Raw genomic sequence first — 11565 nt, 5'->3', positions numbered from 1 at the left:
TTTTTATTACAAATCTGTGATTGATTACTTCATTGGACCTCCTAACAGAGTGATGACTTTTTCTTTCTCTTTAGCAATTGGCTTTCTTCCACATGTGGTCAAATATTTAAGAATTCAAAGAGTTCCATTGATATTTCATTAAGCTGACCTCTAAGAAAATGTGCATTTCTGGTATTTGGTCTGCTGTCTTGTCCCTACACACACAGTCATTCTATGATTTATTTGTTCTACAAGGAATTCTATTTTCCAATCTTTGTATTACCAATTTTAGTCTCTTTAATCAGTCTTTCTGACCCACTCTTGGGACTCTCATTTCAGTCTGCATCATAAGAAATATATTAGTTATCAGCTAAATGACTTTCAGCTTTTGTTTTTTGCCTGATTTAATGTAGGCTGTGATAGCAGCCCTGACTGGCTGTGCTCACTGGAGATTTTTGTTTGTTTGTTTTGTTTTGTTTTTAGAGGTCTAGGATTACTATTCAATGTATTAGCTTCTCTGGGCCCCAGTGATCCACTGGTGTACAGTCAATGTGTTATTCTCCTAAAGATACAAAAACAGCTGGCTAAATTCCTGTTTTATTTGTCTCAAAATGAGGTAATCTGGCATCCTTGCAAATCCATGAATAATCCTCTGTAACCACTTGCAGAAATAGTCTATCAAGATGGCTTTTCAAGGTTGACTGTGAAAAATGTTCATTTCCAACTTACCACCATAAAACTGATCACATCCCTGGGAGGAGAATTTTGGAAGGAATGTTCCCCTTCCTTTCTTTTCTTATGATAGATCAAACCATAATATTCTGCAATTGTGGTCAGCCTGGAGCACATTTTCCCAATAATATTCTGTAGTGTAAAAGAGGATCAACTATAAAAATAAAGGTGAAAATACTTGTCTACTAAGACTGATTCATATCTGTTGCTTATATCTGTTGTTATTTTCATTACTTCAAACACATGGATAATTTATATTGGGATTAGACAAGTTGCAAAGGATTAATGGAATAAACATTCAGTTTACTTTCATATATCCAACATAATACACTTAACCCCTTATGGAAAATTAAATCTAACTGTAGAAACAATGTCAGGAATATAAAATAAGCCTCAATATGTATAATCTGGCACACATAACCCATCATCTACTCAGAAATTCAGTCTCCATAAATATTTATTTTGTAAAATAATAAAAATTTAATTAATGAGTATGACTTTTAATTATCAGCTGAAATACTCCTCATGTATATAATTTAATAGATATCACCTAGACACGTATTTAACATGCATGCAGAAATCAAATTTCCACCATTTAAGCTAGATGAGAGAAGTCATACTATCGTGTACTGTGTGGTGTGAATTTTACCACAGTGCTGAACCCTTCCACCTAAAACCAAGTGTATTGTGGAATAATCTATTATTTGATGTTAAGATGAGTGCTAAGTGTAGAATACACTTTGAACTAATACATTAATTCACAGAAATGAAGCAATAATATATATTATTTAATATTAATTTAATATTAATTTAATATATCATTAAAATTAGCTTCACTTTCTTCTTTTCTATAGCTGCTGAAATTAAAATTATATATTAAGCATTCAATATTAAGAAATCAATAATGAGTAACCTATTATTAAAATGATATACTATTAAACTGTGATTTGAAGTATAGTTCTAACAAATTGTGATGCAAAAAACATTTATTAGAATTATGGGTAATATTTTTAAAACTTACCAGCTTTTTGTTTCCTAGTTGTGTCATTTGTTTCTCTTCGTCCAAGTCATCTCTCCACCTTGTTTAGTTTTCTATTTTATTGGTTTGCTGATTGTGCATTTTGTTTTCCCTTTTTAGTGATTGACATGAGGCTGAAAATCTGTACGCCAGTTCATTACTTCCTATGATAAAGTAAAATTCCTGTTCTCCACAGCTGTTGTAGTCTTCTTTGTATAGTACAGTATTTCCCCCACTCCCATCTCCTGTATTGCTGCTCTTGAATATTTTATTCTATTTTTTATTTATATTTTATTGTCAAGGTAATTTAAAGCAGGGTTATAGTTATGTAAGTAAGATAATAGATTTATTTCTTTTCTAACTTGTAACCCAGTCCCTCATTTTTCTCCCTCTTCCCTCCCAATGCCCACACCAAGATCATTTCCTACATATTGTCTTGTGAGTATCACTGTTACCTAGGTTCCCCCTTTTTCCTTTGTCTCACCATTTTGTTTTTTCCCTTTCCCTTGCCTAGTTCAGCTCAACATATTTACACTACTCAGGGTATCAAAATCAAATATAGTGTCTGCAGGGGATAAATCATAAGTGGGGAAAAACAAAAAGTTAAAAAGAAATCACATAGTACATTAGAACAACAACAACGAAGAACATGTGTTAGAGTTCATTTCACTTGGAATCACCTTATATGGTCATATCTACATAGCAATTGACCTCTTCTGCTCATCTACTAATATTATCCTTGATGTACACAATCATGATCCCCTATTACCCAGTAATCCCACATCTGGGCATTACCCAAGTGATCACAAACAAGGCCACACTAAATCTACCAGCACAATTATGTTTATCACAATATTATTTACCACAGCTAAGATATGGAATCAATCCAGATGCTCCTCAGTAGATGAATAGATCAAGAAAATGTTACACACACACACATACACACATACATACACATGGAATACTATGCTTCCATCAGAAAGAATGATACCACCTCATTTGTAAGGAAATAGGAGATCGTCGAAAAAAATCACATCAAGTGATGCCAGACTTAAAGAAACATAGGTCCCATGGGTTCCCTTATTAATAATAATTAGTTTATATCAAGGATAATTTCATGTACATTAATTTGGCATTTTGTTCCATGTTGAGCATAAAACATTATTGCTATATTGTTTGTTATTATTTCTGCAAACAGGCAAGTATATGTAAAGAATTACGTTTATCTCATCCATTACTGAAGGAAGAACACCTAAAAGAGAAACCCCTACAAGGAAGACCAACTCCTACATATTTAGCTTCATTCCTATGTAAGGCCAGTGTTGTCCCCTGTATCCTCACGTTATACATTACAACTCTATACTTGGTCATCCTGTATATCCACTATCATCTATATTGTGACCTAAATGCCCGAGCAATATCAGTTGCTTTACTTTTTGAAAAATTTCTCTCTTGCTTAGGTTGGTGTGTGTGTGTGTGTGTGAGTGTGTGTGTGTGTGTGGTTTTACAAAGATCAGAAAGCAACATTTTACATCATTTAGATTACATCTTTTAGGTCATTGTAAGTTGTGGCTAATGGGAGAAATCTCTTGCTATTTTAAAGATGAAACAGAAAATTATATTTGTGCATGTGCCACAGTTGCTTTATTAGTCTGTAGTTGAACACATAACTTTGATTTATATCTTGCCTGTTGTGAATAATGTGAATAACAGTGAACTACAGATATATTTACGAGTTACCCAGAAAGAATTAATCATATGATTGGTGGGTCAGATGATATTTCAACTTTGCATTTCTTTAGAAAATTGCATACTACTTTCTACAACGAGAATACTAACCTATATTTTGACCAAGAGTGTAGAAAATTTCCTTTGCTCCACACTCTCACCAACATTATTACCTTTTAAGTTTTTTTTAAAGGGCATGTTTTTACTATGTGCAGTATCCCAGGCTGGCCTTAAGCTGAAATCCTCTTACTCCAATTTCCCAAATGCTTGGAATTACAAGCCTTTACCACCACACCAAGTTCCTTTGAATATTTTTGATAAGAGTTATAATAGTTATGTAGTAGTATCATAGTAATTTTGAATTGCATTTCTCTAATGACTTCTGTTCACACAGTATTAAGCCAGCATAGAAGTGATATTAAACACAACTTTTTAAAGCCACTGGTGATTTTCAGGGCATATTGGAAAATATGTCTATTCAGAACTTTTATCGATTTTTAATCAAGTTCCTGTTTATCTCATCTTTAATCTCTCTATACAAAATCAATAATACATTCCAGGTAGTAGAAAGGAAAAAATTGAGCAACACCTAACCTTTTTCAATTTTCAATAACATGATATTGCTTAAATCATTTTTGCTTATGCTTGAGACTATATAACTCAATTTAGTGAAGCCTTTTACAAGGCTATATGTATTTAGTTTATTTTACTCTGATTGCTTTTTCCAAAGCCTGTGTGTCTAATTTTCCTTGTTTTCTTTCAGTCTCATGTAGTTCAGATTTCAAACTGAAGAATAAATGGAAAGACGCAACCAAAAAAATAGAGTTCCTCTCATCTGATGATGACTCTACAAGAATGAGGAAAGAGTTCATCCTGCTAAGGACCTATGATAGGTTATCAAAAAGAGAATTCATTCTTCTAGGTCTTCCCTTTCTTTGCAATTTAACTTAAATAATGAAAAACACAATATACTGCTTAGTTACTTTTAGGCTTTATCAATTTTGAACATTTTCATATGGACCTTAGCTCAGTCTACAATTCCTTCATTATTCTGACCCTGATAGTTTAGCACTATCAAGACATAAGATAAGCAGTTTGATTTACAGCATGAGAAGTTATCCACCTGGCTTCCTTGGAAGCACAGCATAGTCAATAGATAACGTTACTTCTGGTGGCTCACTACATGTATTGATTTCTGTAATACATAGCACATTCTGTTTAGTATTAAAAAAAACTGCTGGCTAAACTCAAAGTTCATTAGTAATTTATGTTAAGTATTTCACAAGTTTTATGTCTCTTAGTTCTTAAGAAAACATTTGCTATGATGCTAATGTTATTACCATTTTAGAGTTGAGAAAAATTGTAATTAAAGTCACTAAGTGCATGGCCCAAAGACACACAGTGAGGAAGGAAATGAGTCAAAGTTTCCAAAAGCCTTTCAACAATACAAAAACGGTAGGTGAAATATCTCCATTCTCTTACACTCTCAATTCAATATTCATATTGTCCAATAAATAATAGCATAGCAATTATTGCCCATGGTAATTGTTTTCTGTCACATTTTGTCTTCAACACAGATTGTGTTGGTGACATTGGGTTATCGTGCACAGAGCTGAGCTTATAAATTGAGGTCCAAAGAGAGGCAAATTTCTTCTGTCCCACAGTTCCAGTATTCTTTTAAAAAAGTACTAAAACTTTTAAATACTATCATTTACTCTCTTTTAAGAATCTCAACATGAAATAAATTCACATATAATCACTCCAAAATGCTTTAAAAGTAGGAAATGATAAAACAGTCCCCCCGTGAAGTAAATTTTTTTCTACTTTTAAAATTATTCTGAAAGCATTGTGATGGTTGGTCACACGTGTAATCCTGTTTACTCTGCATATCTACTCAGGACCCTGAGAATTACGGATAAGAGTTGGAAGCCAATCAGGCCAAAAAATTCCTAAGATTATTTTTCCAAAATTTAAATAAACTAGCAAAGGTCCAGGAATGGAGATGTAGCTCATATAGTAGCTCACCAATCTAGAGAGAAAAGGCTTAGCGAGACCATGAAGCCCTGAGTTAAAACTCTGAGCACACCAACATGCAGGCACGAACACACACACACACACACACACACACACACACACACACTCACACACTTACTCAAAATATCTTTGTGTCAGTCTTTTCCATTAATTTCTTTTTTTTTGTTTGTGTGTGTGTGTGTGTGTGTGTGTGTGTGTGTGTGTGTGTGTTTTAATTGTGAAAATACTGTACAGAGGGGTTACAATTACATGGGCAAGATAATGAGCACATTTCTTATCAAGTATTGTAGCCTCCTCCTTTGTTTCCCCTTCCCATCCCTTCCCAGCCTCCCCCCGGCCCCCCACCCAATCCTCCCCCCATTAATTTCTTTGTTAACAATATTATATGGGTAAAATAAAATAAACTCTTCCATCTCAGAACATTTTCTAATGTTTTTTATTGTAAAAGTACTGTACAGAGGGGTTAAAGTTACATGAGCAAAGTCATGAGTGCATTTCTTATCAAGCATTGTTACCTCCTCCTTTGTTTTTCCCCCCACCATCCCTTCCCCTCCACCTCCACAAGTACACTTCTCATCCCCACACCCCCACACCCCCCAACATGTTGTCTTGTGCATCTCATTGTTACAATGGCTCAACTTTTTTTTTTTATTTTTTTAAATTTTATTTTATTTTATTTGAGAACATACTGTACAGAGGGGTTACAATTACATGGGCAGGATAATGCGTACATTTCTTACCAAGCATTGCAGCCTCCTCCTTTGTTTACCCTTCACCTCCCTTCCCAGCCTCCCCCCTCCCTCCCAACCAATCATACCCCCCCTCCCCCCCCACCGACATTGTAAAGCTGGTTTTGACATGACATTTTGTACTTCTCATTGTTGCAACAGGTCCACCTGAATCCTTAAACGACTTGTTTCTCCCCATCTCCTCCACATGTTATACTGACATCAAATATAGTGAAAGCGGGGGTTACACTGTGGGGGAGGGACATACAAAGCAACAAAGAAATAATCTTATAAATGCGTTAGAAACACATGCATGAAAGAAACAAAAACATTAAAATACATATTTGAGGTTTTGTTTTCCTAACATCACATTATCTGACTTTTTCCGCTTGACTCATACCTATACTAGATATTGCAAATAAGGGAAACCATGGGACCTATGTTTCTTTGGGCCTGGCTTACTTCACTTAATATAATTTTTTCCAAGCCTTTCCATTTCCTAACAAATGGGGAAATGTCATTCTTTCTGATGGAGGCATAGAATTCCATTGTGTATATATACCACATCTTCTTGATCCATTCATCTACTGAGGGGCATCTGGGTTGGTTCCATATCTTAGCTATGGTAAATAATGCTGCAATAAACATAGTTGTGCTGGTAGCTTTAGTGTGGCCTTGTTTGTGATCATTTGGGTAAATGCCCAAAAGTGGGATTGCTGGGTCGTTGGGGAGCTCTATGTGGAGTCTTTTGAGGAACCTCCATACTGCTTTCCAAAGTGGTTGAACAAGTTTCCATTCCCACCAACAATGAAGTAAGGTTCCTTTCTGTCCACATCCCCTCCAGCATCTGTTGTTGTTAGAGTTCTTGATTTTTGCTGTTCTAACTGGAGTGAGGTGATATCTCAATGTTGTTTTGATTTGCATTTCTTTTATGGTTAGGGATGTTGAACATTTCTTCATGTGTCTATTGGCCATCCTTCTTTCTTCTTCAGAGAAGCTTCTCTTTAAGTCTTTCGCCCACTTACTTATTGGGCAGTTGTTTCTTTGAGGATTTGTAGTTGGGTGGTTTAATTTTTTGAGTTCCAAGTATATTTTAGATATGAGACCCTTGTCCGTTGTATGGCTAGTAAAGATCTTCTCCCAGTCCGTGGGCTTTCTATTGATCTTGCTAGCTATGTCATTTGCCCTGCAGAAGCTCTGCAACCTTATACAATCCCATTTGTCCAGCCTTTCTTTGATTTGTTGTGTTTCCGGGTCTCTATTCAGAAAATTTCGGCCTGAGCCAAGGAGACCCAGGGTTTCTCCTATTCCATCCTGTAATGTTTTCAGAGTGTCTGCTTTGAGTTCAAGGTCTTTGATCCATTTGGAGTTGATTCTGGTGCAGGGTGATATATAAGGATCTAGCTTTAGTTTTCTACATGTAGTTAACCAGTTTTGCCAGCACCATTTACTGAAGAGGCTGTCTGTCTTCCATTCTATTGTTTTAGCTCCCTTATCGAAGATTAGATGGCTATAGGTCTGTAGGTTCATTTCTGGGTTTTCAATTCTATTCCATTGGTCCTGAGGTCTGTTCTTATGCCAATACCAAGCTGTTTTGATTACTATGGCTTTATAGTAGAGTTTGAAATTTGGTATTGATATTCCTCCAGCAGTGTTCTTTCCGTTGAGGAGCGTTTTTGCTATTCGGGGTCTTTTATTGTTCCATATGAATTTTTGGATTGCCTCTTCTATTTCCTTGAAGAATGAGGGTGGAATTTTGATAGGTATTGCGTTGAATTTGTAGATAGCCTTGGGAAGTATTGCCATTTTCACGATGTGAATCTTTCCAATCCAGGAGCATGGGAGGTTTTGCCATTTTTTAAGTTCTAGATTCTAATTCATTTAATTCTGATTTAATTTTGATTATTTCTTCCGTCTACTGGATTGGGGTTTATCTTGCTGCTCTTTTTCAAGGAGGTTTAGATGTGTCATTAAATTATTAGTTTCAGATCTCTCCAATTTGTTGATGTAGGAGCTCAGAGCTATAAACTTGCCTCTGAGTACTGCCTTTGCTGTGTCCCAGAGGAGCTGGTAATTTGTGTGTTCATTTTTGTTGAATAGCATGAACATTTGAATTTCCTTTCTAATCTCTTCCATGACCCACTCATGATTCAGCAGTGTGTTGTTCAGCCTCCATGTGATACCGGACTTTCTTTGGTGGCTTTTGGTGTTGAGTTCTAACTTTATTCCCTTGTGGTCAGAGAGAATGCAAGGTATAACTTCAATGTTTTTGGATTTATTTCTTCTGCTCTCTATCCATTCCCTATTCTCCAGTTAGAATAATTTCAAATAGTAAAAATGGAAAAAGAGAAAAAAATCATGGTGAAAAAACAGAAGTAGAAAATTCACTGGATTTTTCTGACTACTTCAACCAACATGAACTATTGGGGAATACATGTACACCTCATTCCCACTGGTACTCAAAGTCTCTAGTTAGGAAATTCTGATGAAGACAAGGAACTAGATGAAAAAGTGAGGAATGGTATCATTTGCTAGAAAAAAATAGAGAAGTGTCCAAGCAAATTTCTTCATTGGGCTGTTGAAAATAATCGGCTTACTACAGTGCAGAGACTACTTTCCAAAAAGGCCACTCATATGAATACTAGGGATGATGATGAGTATAGCTCTCTTCAGCCAGAAGCCTACAGTAGATACTTAGACATAGTGCTTATATGTGGAATAATACCAGAGTGGCTTCTTTCTTACTGCATCATGATGCAGATACCAATTCCCAAACTAAAGAAGTCTTGACAACCTTGCATCTTGCTGCTGGGAATAGAAATAACAAAGGTACGCTGGATCTGCTTCTATTGAAATATTATATCAAACCAGGTCAAGAACAACTTGGAAGAAGCTGCATTTGATATTGCCAAAAGGTTAAGTATGTATCACCTCTTTGAAGTTGTGGAAGGCTGCAAAAATTTTTCTCCTAAGTCATAAAGGTTTGGTTAAGTTTCTTAAATTTCAAAAATGCCTATCCATCTTTGTGTCCATACAAAATATTTTCACAATACAAAACCACATTAATATCTTACTTTAAATATTCATGGATTCCATGCTATTCTTCCAAGTGAATTGCCTAACTTAGATGTCAAAATGTATTCAAGATTTGTTTGTATACATTTATAATGATTTCTGCAAAGTTTGTGATTTTTATAATCAGAAATAATTTTAACTTATCTGTTGAAATGAGTAATACAGAAACTAAAGATATTTCTGTTGCTTGTCTGAAAAAGGATATTTTAAAGTAATCTGTATTCTGTTTGTATAATATCCATAATCTATTTCATTCTCTCCTAGATATAATACTTTTAATTCTACATTGTTTCATAATATATAGGTTCATTAATAAATGTGTCATTTCAGATAGCATTCGATATAGAAATAGTTTAAGATTCTTTTTTTTCCCCTAGATCCTTATAGTATTTTATTTCTTTGGGATAAATTGAAAATGTTATCTAATTTCAAAAGTTTTGTAAAGGTTATGCTATGTAAAGGCCTTTCTAAGGTGATGATTTAATACACTGATGTCAAACTAACTTTCAATTCAATGAATTACATGTATCGTTACAACTGTATTTTTGTAATCAATTTTTAATAACTGTTTTTCATTTCTTGCATCTGAAGAATGAAAAATATGGAATACTACACAAATTTTCCTATCATCCTTGTGCAAGTGCCGTGTTAAACTTTGTATTGCAATTAGGGTAGATTTGCTGTTGAAGCATGTAGTATCCTCTAAATTTAGGTAGTTAATGATGCAATCTTTATACAGGCATATATCCTTGGTTGACTATTTGTAACTAGGAAAACATATTGTTCCTAAAAATGCTATTGATATTACTTCTCTAAAATTCTGTGTATATTGGAAAAAAACTTATATTGTTTGTTCGATTGCTCACATTTGCAATTTTTTTGTCGATGAGTATTTTAAGTCTTTTTCATTTTAGATTTCATCATACTTTGAAGAATTTAAAGCTAGGTCCAAAGGTGATGGCTTTTCAAGGACTTATTTATCAGCTGAGTTAGCTTTGTGGAGCTAAGGATTCAAAGTAAGCCTTGCTTAAGAGCTACTTCTAAACTTCTGCAGCTTAAAAATTCCTATATGAGATCTTATTGGCACAAATGTCTACCTGACCCTTTACCTGTCTTCCATTTAGGAACAGACGAACCAGAATATCTTACCCTGACAGCATAGATTTTCTTACTGGAACAAAACTAATCTTAATTACAAGGGATCATAGAGACAGGAACAGTTCAGATAGAAATGTTTAGGCTAGAAGGTATTTTATCAAAATATAATTGGTTATTATACCTAATATTTCAAAAGTATCTAAAGCCAAGAAGGTGAAAAAATTGTTCATATGCATGATTAACTAATGTCCTGGCCAGTCTACCATCCAACCAGGCAGGAATTTACACTACTGCATTTCTATCACCAAATATTTTCAGAGTTACAAGAGAAGTCTATATGTCTCTCCTCGATATTAGGCCTTAAATTGTTAATGTTTTAATCAAAGTGTTTCCTCTTGCCACTAGGCTGTAAATCTTCAAATGGTAAAGCTTTAGGTCCAACTCTACCAAACACTGAGGTAGAGATAATGAAATAATACATTAAATACTTTAAATAATTTGATACTCTAACCACAACAGAATATTGCAAAACGTGTGCCTTTTTCTTATATATAGTTATACATTTTATATTTATATGTGCTGATATTTTAGTTCACACAGTGAAACTTACTAGAATTAATTGATAATTTGACAAATAAATAGGTATTTATTCCAATAAATGGAATTGGAATATAAATAATTAGGTTTAGAATACATATTAGAATATAAAAATATCAATGCAATATCTTTGGTATAAACTTGTGATACATTCTAATGTTCTTGGTCTTCTGAATTCACATTGCAAAAAAAAATAGTTTTCCTCTAATCTATAAGGGATTTTACGCTGCTACTCTGTTTATTGTTTTAACTCACTGATTTTCTCCATATTTCTGAAGCATTCCTAATGATTATACACAAATTTTGCTGATATGATGTCTACAAGGTATTATTCTTCTGCAGGACCCAAGGGTCCTAGGATCCCAGGTTCCAGTTATCCACATCATCAGATAACAAGGGCAAGATTTCTCACCTAGGCCCATGCAACATGCCAACAGAAAGTAATTGAAAATCCATCTCAATTTCTCATTTCCTATAGTATTTCAGGACCGCAGCAGTAAGCAATTGTGAAATGCAAGACAACTTAAAATGAAAGATGAGATCACAATATCTGAGAGAAAGTACAGTAATTACAAC

General features: G+C 34.4%; 1 pseudogene; it reads right to left on the bottom strand.

The window, feature by feature from the left end:
• Positions 1–9889: 9889 nt before the first annotated feature.
• LOC122101777 lies at positions 9890–9986 on the bottom strand (annotated as a pseudogene).
• Between the last annotated feature and the right edge of the window lie 1579 nt (positions 9987–11565).

This window comes from Dipodomys spectabilis, unplaced genomic scaffold, assembly GCF_019054845.1.
Source record: "Dipodomys spectabilis isolate Male_0828 unplaced genomic scaffold, ASM1905484v1 ptg000685l, whole genome shotgun sequence".
Classification (NCBI taxonomy): Eukaryota; Metazoa; Chordata; class Mammalia; order Rodentia; family Heteromyidae; genus Dipodomys; species Dipodomys spectabilis.
The sequence above is the reverse complement of the archived record's forward strand: the minus strand, read 5'-3'. Positions and strand labels throughout refer to the sequence as shown.